Source organism: Lissotriton helveticus, chromosome 10 (genome assembly GCF_964261635.1).
Source record: "Lissotriton helveticus chromosome 10, aLisHel1.1, whole genome shotgun sequence".
Classification (NCBI taxonomy): domain Eukaryota; kingdom Metazoa; phylum Chordata; class Amphibia; order Caudata; family Salamandridae; genus Lissotriton; species Lissotriton helveticus.
In genome coordinates this window covers 1,028,281,475-1,028,295,769 of record NC_136071.1, presented here as the reverse complement: position 1 = coordinate 1,028,295,769, position 14,295 = coordinate 1,028,281,475, and positions in this window count along the sequence as shown.

Here is a 14,295-nt window from a genome sequence, read left to right as displayed (position 1 = left end):
GAGGAGACATTGAGAATATATCTATACATAAGTGCACACTGAGACAGATGGACAGAGACACTCACAGACACTCACATGGTCGCGGCTAGTGTCTGGGGAAAGTGGTGTAGCGGGGGAGGGATAGTGAACAAAAAAGAATTATAAAAAAAAAACGTCCCTGAATCCTGCTGCATTGCCTCAGTGTCCCTCTTCTGGCTACACTGCAGGCACAGGCTCTCAGCCTGACCTGCGCCCAATTCTGATGCTGCTCTCTTTCCATGAGAGCAGCATCAGGATTGTCCTGAGTAGTGGCGGCTGGTGACATTTGAAAGTGGTAGGGCGTAAAAGCTGTGTATAAGTGTTATGTCGCTAGCGTGCGAAGCACAGAAGCCCAACCAACAGAAAGGGTGTTTGGGGGGTTCTTCCCCAGAGAAAAGTTTGAAGAAAACAGTGGCAAATAGTACATTTGAAAGCAAATTTGAGAATGGAAGAAAGTTTATATAGCAATTGTGAACGTGTGCTGTTAAAATATTTAAGCATATCAGAACTGACCCATATCTTACTGCATTAAAAACATTCAACAGTTTCTGTAGTGAGCCACTTATACAAGTGGACATTAGTACACCAAAACTCGAACTGTCACACGTAAGCAATCTGAAGACTTGGCAGCTGTAAATAAACACTTTGACTGTCAGATCACCAATTAGCAATTAAAAGGCTTAAAAGCTCACAAAAAGCAACTTAATTGCTCCAAATGTGAATGTCACCTCAGACCAGCTTTCGCCTTTCCCCTCTTTATTTTCACTCTAGTCTACACACTCCAGCAGGCGGCATTGACCAGGTACGAAGACATCCAGCTCATAATTTATGACTTCCCAACAATAAAACCAGCAATTTACAGAGCATTGGTTGCGACAATCAAGGGTTCACTGATTTGGACAAATGCCAAGAAAGCACCTGCCCAAGCATTCATATAATACAATCTCTTAGCTTCCCAAGACTCTGCAGCCTTCAATAGTTATGCTGTCTGTGAGCCATATGCAGAGCTCTTTTATGCGTTGCGAAGGGTGCAGGTGCTCCGAGATTACTGGTGTCTGGTGGCCAGCCGGGGAAAATAAAGATGCCCTCTCATTTTGCGCTACTCCCACGCATGGCACTCTGTAAAAGATATTGAAACAAATTCTCATTCAGACTCACACCAAAAACATCTAAATCCCCGAGCCAGCTTCACTTCCGTGGCGCATTGTCTTAGTTTGCTGCATCTCCTGACGGTTACTGTGCGGTTCAGCAGTTGGTGCACCAGGCGAGAGTCAATGGGAGCCCTCTTCACAATGCAAATCTCAGGCTGTGTGTTGCACAAAAACACGCGCAGCCAAATCAATGGCGAGCGTTTGAAAGGGCAAACACTCCCGTGACCGTCTTTCACGGGCCCAGCAGGGCAAAGCGGAAAGCCAGGCCCCGCAGCCACGTTGAAAGCAGGCACAGCTAGATGTTCAGCTGCTTCGACGTTATCAATGCAGAGCCCGATCAGTTTGGAGAAATTGTGGGAGCCCAAAGTGCGGATTAGCTCGGAGCTTGGCGGCTAAAGAACTCTTCACAGAAGACTCCGTGGCCTGCTCCCTCAATAGGCGCGCATTCAAGACAGACACGCCAAGGACCGGTTCAAGAGCATTGTTGCTTATCCTCTGGCTCCGCAACCTCTCCTGGCTTATTCAAATATTGTCCGTCATTGTCCAGAAGTGCTGTGGGCCTCCTCAGGTTTTCAAGTAGCATAAATTAAACAGCTCTAAAACTGCCGTTGTGGAGCCAAAAGCATAGAGCACTTTTACCGAAGCACAATGCCAAGGAAGGTCACTGAGACCCAGTCGCGGCCGGCATTACGGGTGGGGGGGAGGAAATGGTGTTGTCGTGCTGCGGAGGGGAGGGATGGGGGGAAGCGGGATAAATAAAATAATAAAAGTCAATAAACTTAACTTACCTTACCTTCCCGCCTTCAAGTTCCTACTCCGAGACTCCAGACTCCCGACTCCCGCCGTCCTGTTCTTTTGAATTCCCATGGTGCTCGTCGTCACGCAGGAAGGCTGCAGGGCAGGCAGCCTCCCTCCCCTCCACCACAGCACAGCGCTGTGATTGGTGCAGCCGGCTGCCCCAACCACGTCATTTCTCTCTGTATGCTGCAGCATATAGAGAACAGGGAGAGTGGGAGGTGTTACTCGAGGGCAGGGGGGAGCGGCTTGCCCACTGTTGGTAATACAGTTAATACTGTCTGTTTGGCCAGCCTCTCAGGCTGCCCAAACAGACAGTATTAACAACAGTGGGGAAGCCACTCCCCCCTTCCCTCGAGTAACGCCGCCCACTCTCTCAACCAGGAACTTCTGCTTTCTCGCCGTGCGAGAAGGCAGAAACAATGGTAGTTATTCTACTATTTGTTTCTGCCTTTTCGCATGGCGAGAAAGCAGTGGGGCGGCGCCCAAACGCCCCCATGGAGGAGCCACCACTGGTCCTGAGTGCCCTCGATTTACACTCCCAATTGGAGATTAAGGGCCAGATTTAGGTAATCCTAATTTACCGATTTTAAAATACCGAATTTTACCGATTTGGTATTTTAGAATCGGTAAATGCTATGTAGTCAAAAAATCTGTAAGTATTACCAAATCGGTACGATTTGGTATTTACCGATTTGGTAATTTCCATTCATTCCTATGGGCTTGGAGACCCATAGGAATGAATGGGAATTACCAAATCGGTAAATACCGATTCGGTAATGGGGGAAAACATTCAAGGGTGGCAGGGTGTCACATTGACACCCTGTTGCACCCCTGAATAGTGCATGCGTGCATATGTGGCACACATACATGCCCTAAGGGCATGTATGTCTGTCACATAGCACTTTTGGAAATGCACAAAAATGCTTTTCCAAAGGTTTTCGATATTTACCACCTACTTTTAGTTGGTGGTAAATACATAATCCTTAACTATGCAATTCACTCATTTGAGTGCTCCCTACATTGCAGATTCGGTAATTTACAGATTCGGTATTTTAAGGAATCGGTATTTTACCGATTCCTTAAAATACCGATTCGTAAATTACTGAATCTGTAAATTGGCCACCTACATCTCAAAAGCCTGATACCGGTCGGTAACGGCCAAAATTCTGTAATTTCGGCCATTACCGACCGGTATTAGGCTACCTACATCTGGCACTAAGTGATCTGTCCAGAATTACAGGATTTTTAGACAACACCAGAAATCAAACCTGGTTCCTCAGTTCCAAACTGGGCAGCTCTGTTTGTTAGACCATATGTCCTACCAAAAGTAGCATTAATGGAAGTTCCAGAAGCAATCATCTTGAGGTAATTGCACTTCATCTTCATTATGCACTTCCAACTTCAGCTTGAGATGCATTATGAGCAATTATCATGTGAGAATGTATCTACAACATTCTTTGATGCTACATTAAATTCACAAAGCTTGGAATCCCTTTTGTCTAAGCACCTTTATTTTATTTATTTTGAGAGTTTTATATAGCGATGGCTAGACCCAGAGGTATCAGAGCGCTCTACATAAGGTTCCACAGAAATTACAAAATTACATCAGTTACACGTTACATCAGTTACTAGAAACACATTTCAAGAGAGTAGAAGACTAAATAAATGGAGCTTAGAAGGGTAAGGGGGTGGGGTAAAGGGGAAGGAGGTAGATAGGATGGAGAGACAAAGGAGAGTATGCCCAAAGTCCGGCTGGGTAGGTGACAGCCGATGGGGAAGTTCACAGACCATCTCCTCTTTAGCTATCGGGTAGCTCCACCGGGCATCAGCCAAACAGCTAGGTCTCAACGGGAAAACAATTAAAGAGCAAAGAGGAGGGATAAATGGAGTGTAAAATAGAAAGGGGGTGGAGTAAAGGGGTAGGAGGGAGAATACAACGGAGAGACAAAGTAAGTTCTGTCCAAAGACCGGCTTAAGTGGATGTCAGCTACACCCTTGCACACAGAGGTGTCAGGAACAAGCAACTGTTACATCCCCTTTTGAGTTCTCATAAAGATATGTTGTTCATAAATGGACCACTCCTAACACATCAATACAGTGATCTTAACTTCCAGCACCCACAATGAAACACATTGTTAGACCGGCTATCTTTTTGCATGGTTTGCCTTCTGACCTTCTGTTTTTGTGTGTGTGCTAAGCTACATTTTTGCTGGCTTTAGGACTCTGTTCCCTTTTTCACTGCTAAGGTACATTTGCTTTGTGTCTAAAATGTAATGGTTATTGGTGTAGGGCCTGAAAATCAAATGCTACTAGTATGCCTGCAGCATTGAATGTGGCACCCACAGAAGTAGCCCTTCAGACATGTCTCAGGCCTGCCACTGCAGAGCCTGCGGATGCAGTTTTAAACTGCCAATTTGACCTGGTTATTTCACCTACTTGCCAACCCCAAACCTTCCCTTTTATTAGCCCGAAGGTAGGCTCTAGGGAGCGATATGGGCAGGGTGCAGTGTATTTAAAAAGTAGGGCATGTACTTTGGAGTGTTATATGTTCTGGTAGTGAAAAACTTCTACATTTGTTTCTCACTAGAGCAAGGCCTAACTTTTCGATAGGTTAGCACTGGAGCTGCCTTGTAACATTTTACAAGTGTAACTTCCAATTGGGAAAATATAGAAAGAGTAAGTTTGGTGTCTCTGGACTCACAATTTAAAAACACATGTTTTAGTGAAGTTGTTTTTTAAATTACAGGTCTGAAAATGCCACTTTTAGAAAGTTGTCATTTTCTTACTTTAATGGAAAAACAAGGAGAGAGCAAGGGAAATAGGGGTACGTCTTTGTCCCCAATACGTTACTAGGCTAAACAATGTGGACGGACCCACTGAGTAAATGTGTGACAATCACTGTTGTGGTAAGTACATGAACCCATTAGGTTTGCTTAAAAGACTCCTCACACAACAACTTAGTTGGTGTCATCCTTCATCACTGGGGTCCCAACCGGGTGGCTGAATGCCCCCTTGGTTGCCCCCTCGGTTGTGCTACACCACCTGATTACAGCGAGCTGGTGTGGTGTGATTTGTGTGAAGTGTTGAGAATTAAAAATATCTCTGAGAATCCATGCCTGCAGAATTTATTATTGGCAGCCCAGGATATGGATAAAAATATGTGATGCAACCACAAGAGAGTTATTACCCTTAGTTTGCTAGTTAACGTGGCCTACATGTTTCAACCCGAAAGGTAGATAAAGTGGTCTTTCTTCAGGAGCGGGTGAGTGAAAAAGTGAGTGGCAAAAGTGGAATCGACATGTGAAATAGTGAAGTACCTACACACGCACTAAGGTGATTGGTAGTAGTGTTGGCGTACTCAAAGACACTCTGTCAATAAAAACACTAGGTTTAAGTGTGAGGCAGAGATTCGAGGCTCGGGAGGGGTCTCATCTGTAGTCCCACTTTGGTGTAGACGATTATCCTGTTTGTAACCTGCCGTGGTCTCAACATTTCACACAAATCCCACCACACCAGCTCCGCTGTAATCAGGCGTTCTAGCACAACCAGAGGGCCTTCGGACACCCGGTTGGGACCCCAATGATGAAGCATGACACCAACTAGGTTGGTGTGTGAGGAGTCTTTTAAGCAAATCTAATGGGTTCATGTACTTACAACAGTGATTGTCACACATTTACTCATTTTCTTACTTTAACCATTCTGTGCCTTTGATTATCACTGGAATACATGACTGGGTTGGTTGCCATCTGGGCATCGTTGATTCCCTCTAGACAGTCACACACAAAGGGAGCTGAGGTGTGCCCTGTAGATCCTGATGGCCAATCACCAGGCAGATGGGTCTTCCTGAGTTGAGTGACAAGGAGGAGCAGACACTTGCACCTGAATAGGGCTGTGTTTGTCTCCACACAAAGAGTTGCATATCCCCCTGTAGTGTGTCTAGAGCCAGGGCAGGAAAGGGCAGGGTTTTGTGCTCTATAAATACCTTTCGTTGAAGTTGCCCTAGTTCAGAGGCTAAAATGGGCGTAAGTACTGGACCTCTGACACCATATACTCAGAACACTTCTGGAACTGAGGACATTCTACCAGGAAGAACAGTTGTTGTGCTGCCAGGAGGGACTGCCACTTTGCTGCTTGTTTTGTTGTGTTGGCCTGCTGTCTGCTGCTTCTTGCCTATGAGTGAGAGGACTGGACTTGACTCTACATCCTGCATCTCTAAGATTTCTCCAAGGGCTTACCTCCGGTCTCTGAAGTCTTAGGGATATCAAAGACTTCACCTGCATCTTGCTACCAGCACCTGGCCTCCTCTGCTGGGAATCCTGCTCTGCTAAGTGGTGCCGAATTCAGTCCTGGTCCCTTGGAAGTGAGTGTTTGGTGTTGTGCAACCAATAAAAACAACACATCAACACCAAAGCATCCATCCGAACCAGCGCATTTCTCTGTGAAATCGGCTCATCGCCACTGCCTGCATCAAAGCTGTGGACACCGTTTTCCGCCTGCGCGACGCAACGACCTCGACTTACAATGCAGCGCCTCTGATTCACAGCTGCTGCGTGAGTCTCAGACACCGCATCGCTGAGGTCCGCGATGCACTGTCCTGACTCTGACGCATACCTGGCCCTACACGACTTCGTGCCAACACATTGCCTACAGCCCAGCTGTTCGACATCGACATCTTGTCCCAAAACACACTGCGCTCTTGACATCAATGCATCAATGACGTTGCCTACCTTTGAAACCAATGCATCGCCATCGACAGCGACAGCATCCCCTCTGTTTTTCAACGCATCATTCCTGAGCTTCAACGCATACAAGGTACTGTCATTGGGTCTTCGTGACTCCTGCATCTGACTCACGTTCCATCATGGGTGGACTGAACTTTTCGATTTGCTCCTGTCAAGAGTGACCAGATAGACTCGGTTGGAGCAATTCACTTCTAAGGACTGCATTTTGATTTAATCTTGCAAAATACATAACTGATTTTGTATGTTGGATTTTTATCATTTTGGTCTTGTCTTACTCAGATGAATGTTTGCTATTTTTCTAAACTGAAGTGGAGTACTTTTGCGATGTTTTCCTGTGTTACTGGGTGAGTGTACACATATTTTACACATTGCCTCTTTAGTTCAGTCTTACTGCTCTGTGCCAAACTACCAGAGGCTGAGCACAGGTAAACTTTTAGTGCGTACTACACTTACCCTGACTAAGATTGTGGAACCTGCTTGGACAGGGTGCATACCTCTACCAATCAAAAAAACGATTTCTAACATCCATGTGTGATGAGCTGGTCACAGAAAATACTGAAGTGATGATCTTTGAAAACAAAACCTCCCCATGGGACTCCACCTGGTGGCCAGTGGACCTCAAACCCACCGCTAACCCTACCATCCACGACAGAAATCTGTGACTCATCTTGGAGGAGAAGCTGGCCATGACATCATAGGTCAACACATTTACCTCCCTCTGCTTCCACCTGCTGAAGATGCTGCAAAACATCTTCAAGTGGATACTGGAAAACACCAGGAAAACAGTCACTCAAGCCCTCATAACAAGAAGACTAGACTTCGGCAATGCGCTCTACACCAGAATCGATAAACAGTTCCTGGTCAGACGTCAAACCATTCAGAACACAGCAACAAGACTTGCCTGCACCTCCCGAGACACACCCACCCTTCCTCACACCTTAAGAAACTCCATTGGCTCCCCTTATTCAAATGCATCCACTTCAAACTCCTCATGCACCTCTACAAGGCTCTGCACAACACAGGCCCCGCTTACCTCAATACCCGCATCCACTTCCTTCAGCACCCCAGGCTCCTCGGCTCTTACGGTCTCTCACTCGCACACAACCACCGCCTACACATGACCAGCGCAAGAGTTTGCGCCTTCTCACACATCTGCTCCATAGCTTGGAACTACCTCCCCCACCACCTACAGTTCTCTGCGTCACTTCTCAAATTCTGCAGGAAGCTGAAAATGTGGTCCTTCAATGAATTCCATGCAAGCCCCTGTCTGTCCACCATCAAGTTCCTTGATACTCTAATGGGCGATTCCACCATCAAGGGCCTTGATACCCTCATGGGCGATTAGTGTGCTATAAAAATCTACATAGCACGGTATAACATGGCAGTACAGGTTTTTTTCCTTTGAAATCTTGACTTGAAGTACTGGTTTTACAATGGAATAAAGAATAATGCAAGTCCCAGAATTTAAAGACAAAACATGGACTGAAGCAGCTCATTGTGCATGGATCTGCTAAACTCGACGGAGCTGACTAAATTACACTGCATTTAAATACGGGTATATTCAAATGCCAACACTATTGCTCTTTCGTTGGAGGCTGCTAGGTGCTTTCTCAGACATGCAAAGGTGTTGGTCACAATGCACTGTTGCCCTCTCTCAAAATGTTGTAATTAGTGGAAAAGAATGGGGCATGCATGATGCAGTATGGTCAACCTGTTTACATAGTTGGGAATCTAAAATGTATCTCTTAACGTTTAATGTGCCTACCTCTTAAAACGTTAAAATAATTATTTAAATTAAATCCATCAAAAGTATGTCTGTTTATTTCAAGCTAGGGTGAAAACGTTACTCCGTAATATATAGCATGGAAACGGGTTCCAGTCATGAGCTTTACTATGGCAACAAGTGCATTCTGGGTACTGTAGTCTTGCGTTGCTTCCATTGACCTATCTAAACTAACGCTCCTAATTATTTGTAATTGAAAAGCCCTGGGATCTAAATAGTGCCAGCAATGACCCTGGGTGAGACGGCCACCCTTCGCCAAGGTATCATGTGCACCTCCAGACTAGAGCAGCGGAGATCAGTTAAGAAACCGCATCTGTCGAGGAGTGGGCGCGGTGCTCTTAGGCTGGCATGGTCCATCTCTGCGTCTCGCCAGCACCAAATGCATCCTGGTCCTGGGGGAACGCTCCGGCCTCTGTCCATCTCAGTGTCTGCCGGAGAACAGCTCGGCATCGGTGTAGGAGAGGGGAGCGGCAGGGGCGGCGCCTGGGTCAGGCTGAGCCTGTGCTCTCTAGCGGTCCTCCGGTGTGAGACAGCAGATTCCCAGCCACTCACGACTGGCTGGTGCTGCTGCGTGCTCAGCATCAGGAGACCCGGGCCCCCTCCGCTGAACAGTTGTCTGCCCAGCCTCCGCCGTCCCCGCTTGGTTGAGCCAACTCTACTGCACCATTCAGCTCTCACATCACGGACCAAAGGTAAATAATACTGTGTGTTGTACGTACCGCCGCAGCCCCCGCTGTCACGCGCGAGGAGCCTTCCTGGCTTGTTGGTTTTTGTGGGAGAACAAGTGTATTTTCTGAGATATCACTGCTTTCATTCCGGGAGGGAGTGGGCTGCAGAGCAGGCTGCAGAACCCACGCCCAGCAGCCGGGGCAGGACAGTTTACATGCCGGTAGGGTCATGCTGTTGTGACGTAATTTCACGCCAAGTCACGGCTTTGGTGGTTTTACGAAGCACATGTCAGAAATTGGGAGGTGTGACTGACGTTAATAGGTTAAATGAAAGGCATTGACAAAGGTGGGGATTTGATATTACTAGAAAAAAAACCTTTGGGGCAATTCAGATACATTTTACGTTTAGATGTATACTCTATTATAAGAGGCTGTTCTGATTAAGTCATAGACTGATGCCCCCTCTCCTCTAGAGTCAGCGATCTAGATACACTTTTCTGGAGTCTGGCACAAGTAGTGCTTCATCACATTTCAAAGAGATGTCCTATTCCCGACAGGATGCTTCCCCCATCCTCTGCTCCGCCTTTGTACTGACACTTGAAAGATAGTCTAATGAGCATTGCTGTTTTAATAATACATTTGTTAATAATATAGCTCCACGGCTTTATCGCTAGATGTGAATGCTGTCTTATGCAATGGAATGCGAGGCAGTAGTAAGCGCTAGGCACTTCCCCCGACCTACCACCCACCAATAACCCCCATCTAACCCCAAGAAGAATATTTACATTTTCTCTCCCTATCCCAAAAGACAATATTTTGATTGGCCTTTGTTTTCGTAAATGACACGATGCAAAGTGGCAATTTAGTGTGCAGTGTGTACAAAAAGATGTGATCTCATTTTACCAACCCTTATGCGCTGCAGTTTACGTTTTAATTTATCTGATTATACTAAGGGTATCAGTCTTAGGAAAAGCTGAAACCAGCACCGTTAAAGATATCCCCACTGAAACAGCCATATTTCCCTATACATTAATGCACAGCCCTCAAAACGCTAACATGCATTCATATACATGTATGTATAGTGTAACGCGCAGAGAAGGAATAAAGAAAACATTTACAATGCAGTAGGTTTAGCCTTGTATTGCTCATGGCTTTAACAGTTACCACAGTGCTTGATTTGTGCAGGTGGTTACAGGTGGTGGGCATCAGTATACATTTTTGGGAACACAATGTATTTTTCATTAATGGACTTTAAACCAGAGCACGAGACAGAAAGGCTGATGTGGGAGAAGGAACAAAAAGGAAAAGTAGGACAGGGTTAAAAAGAAAAAAACCTGGGATGCAAAAAAACCTGTACGAGTGAGATAAAGAGAGATGCAGCGTAAGGCGTTGGATGGAAGAAGCATGAAGTGGCATCAAGTCTAGTCAGCTGTGGTATTTGGCAAACCAGAATCCAGCAGTCCTGGCAGGGGTCTTACAAGAAAAAGTTTCAGCCCCTGCGCTTATGCCTTTAAAAATTAAGCACCGACCCCACTTTTTGGCAATAAGAGCATTTTGTTCGTAATGGTAAGGATTTCCACAATGTGCCAAGAATGGCTAGCATCATGTTATGAAAGCGGATCATCATGCTAATGATATTCATATTATGCCAATAATAGTCACTATTATGACAGGGCCAGAATTATGGCAAGAATAGATCCCATTACTCCAAGAATTCCATCCTTTACATTGCGGTGGGTACACCGCGATGCAGTTCCAACGTAACCGTTACAACGCAAGTACTTATATCGACTTGCGCTGGATGGCGCTATAACCTAAGGAATAGTAAGATTTACTATTCCAACACCTTCCCTACTGTACGTAGACTGGTGTTGGAATAGTAAATCTTGCTACTCCTAAGTCCAGCGCCCTCCAGCTCAAGTCATTGTAACGACTTGCGTTGTAAAAATGAAAAGGGGGGGCCCTCGGCCCCCCCGCACGCATGGCGGCGCGGCGACCGTCGCCCCCACTGTCTCCGTTGTTGCCATTCGGCGGTGGGGGCGTGCCCTGGGGGGCGCGGCCCACCGCCGATTGGCTGGTGGCCCCCTTGACCCGGATCCTGGGAAGTGGGTCCGGGTCAGGGGGGGCGGGCTAGAGGAGGGGCCACCTGGCCCCTCAGGAATAAAGAGATAGGGAGCGCCCAGGAGACCCCCTTGTCCCTGGACGCTCCCTCGCCGAAACGGTGTGCCCCGCGCTCGGGGCTTCTTTGTTTTTCCTTTTTGTTCCCCTTCTGCAGGTACTACAGCTTCGGGACGGCCTCTTCGGAGCTGGGCAACTGGAGGAGCGTCGCAGGATGGGGTCCATGAGTGGAAGGAGAACGGGCACCGCAGCAGGAACGGGGCTTGCGGCGCAGGAAGGAAGAGCTGTGCTGAGCAGCGTCGGAGTCACACAGAGCCACTGGGTGTGAGCATGGCGATGGGGCTAAAAGGTGAGCTCATGGTCGGCGGGTGCCGTGATTCTCGCTGCTGGACTGTGGTTGCAACGTTCAGGGGGGAAGCATTTGCAGCATCTCTCTTGAATCGGACATCCGAGGATACGCCGGGGTGGGCGGGCATCGTTGGAGGTGAAATGTTGGGTTGTGATTGGATGTTCTGTCCATGCGCTCGTGCTTCTGGGGCACAACTAATACGGCGGTGGCCAGTGTTGTGCTGGGAGGAGGGTGCCCTGGGCCTGGTGGGGATGTGGCCTAGAGGCTGGGGTAGTCGATCTCAGGTGCGGGGAACTGAGCCCGAATTTTGGGAAATTGACATTCTACGATTCTGGGCAGATGACTTGATGTCCCCTTGCCTAACAGAGGGTGCATGTGTCCATTTGCTACTCATACGGGCGCTCTGATGCCTGGTTTCGGGTCAGATTCGCGCTCCTGCGTCGAATTTCTGCATTGCAGAAGCAGTTTGGCATTATAGAGGAACATGGCATGCAAGTACTTACCGATTTTGCATTAACAGGGTTACAGATGCAATTGGCTAGCATCAGCGGTGACTACTGGGAAGGGAAAGGTTGTTGAAAAGTGAAAACTGTGGTATGGTGTTGTTTCAAAGTAAAACTGTGATGCCCTCTGCAAGTGGGGGAAGCAATGGAGCTTTGAAAGAGGGTAGCCCGAGTTTATGCATCTGGGATACATGATGTGTTGCAGTAGAAATGGCGCGCGTTCGTTGGTGAGCTGCTCGCGCACTTAGGGCGGTGCATTGTTCTAAAGCCCGAGTTTATGCATCTGGGTGAGTGATGTTGTTGCAGTAAACAACAAGCGTTGTAGGCTGGCAAGCGCAGAACAGTTTCTCTTGCATCGATGTGCTTGGGGCCCATGGCCGTGACTTTGAGGAAGTGGACAGCATTGGACTATGGGAGTCGTTGTCGATGGCCTAGCATGCTGGGTTTGTTAGTTGGGAAATGTGTGTTTCATGGATAAGCGGTGGGGTTGGTCGGTGGCCCGGGTCCATGCATCCACGGGAGTTGTGCAGTGACGCACCGCCCACACTTTGGTGCGCTATTGTATAGCATGCGCTGAACAGTGTTTTCTAAATTGATTGTTTAGCTCACTGGCCATAGCGTGGCACGTTAGTTAATAATATAAAGCAAATGACATGCCGTCTACACCTGGCAGCCCACGTGTTTGGTCTGGCGAGATTGCTCTATAGCAAGAAAATCTAGGTAAGCGCTACTGCGTGTGGTGAAAGGAAGCAATTGTTGGCCAGTCTCCGATGTGGCACATGTGAGAACGGAGGGACCTTACATCTTGCATGTATACTCACACTTTTCCATTACCTGCCACGTCCGCTTTACAAGATGTGAAGTCCCATTTATTATTGACAAACTCGAGGATTCCATTCTTGGCCGACACTGCGAATTACGGGGCGCTCATTGTCAACTCTTGCTTACCGGTGCAGCTGCTATCAGGCCCCCCTTTTTTCAGATGAGCATATGACAATGTCTTGGTTGGATTAGTGTGATAATGTAGCTCAGGCAGACTCTGCCCGCTAGCCAACTGAATAGGAAGTTGAGGCATTGCATTTAAAACTGATAGCCAATGTCAAGTTGCATACTCGCATTATTTTACGTGTTCTTCCCGAAAGAGCTTTACGAAATCCCGTGTGGACAGTAAATTGAACTTGCCTTCTGTGTAATTAATAGTTTATATATTCTCTAGATATTTCGCTTAAGGTTTCCGCATTCAGTAAAGAAGGCCTGGATTACTTACCGATTTTGCATTAACTCCTCTCCTCCCGTGTCCTATTCCTTACGTCCTTCTGAGGCTCTCCTCAGCCGGTCATCCTTTTCAAAACTCACGATATGGTTCCAGAATTAAAGTTCCTTCACATGCTTCACCTCCTTCATAAATGGCAGTGGCGCCCATATTGCTTTGTTTTCTTCTGGTGTTGGCTTCTTGTTGGACACCCAGAGTTACATAGATTGGCGATACTACAGGGGTTGAAGGGTAGGTGATGGCCACATGCGGTACATGCCTATGGCTTAGGTCCTTAGGACAGGGGCATATGGGAAAGCAGTAATTATCTATCTTTCCGTTTTGCACTTTGGATGGTTCATTCCTAGGTTGGGTGCATCATAGGATTATCTCATGAGCATCCAACTTTCTCTTCTCTTATGAACATTAGGCATTACTGAATGCAGCGAATTTTTAAGTGGCAAGGAGTACATCATGTGCGTGCTGGGTGTGAAATGATGTTCTTTTCGCATGTGTTGTGTGATTAGCTGGCCTGCTATTGTTCGCCATGAGGTTCGTGAGTCATCAACATTGGTCAGACTGGTTGACTTTGGTTTGGGCCAGTCGGTTCATGCTACACTTTGTGTGCTCTATTCCTACAACAGTTTACTCATGTAACGGGTCCTATGGTACAGTGCTCTGACACCTTCGGGAAAAATAAGCGCTTTATAAAAGCGCATAGAATACAATAGGATAGAATAGGTCGTACACCTGTAGGTATCCAGACACATTGCTCTGGATTACTGACTGGTCTGCGTATGTAGCATTCACCTACGGAGGGTGAGTGTGCAGAAGGAGTGCCATGGAATTCAGAGCGGATTACAAGGACGTGCAAACAGAAATGTAGGGATCTGCACTATCACATGGGTGAATA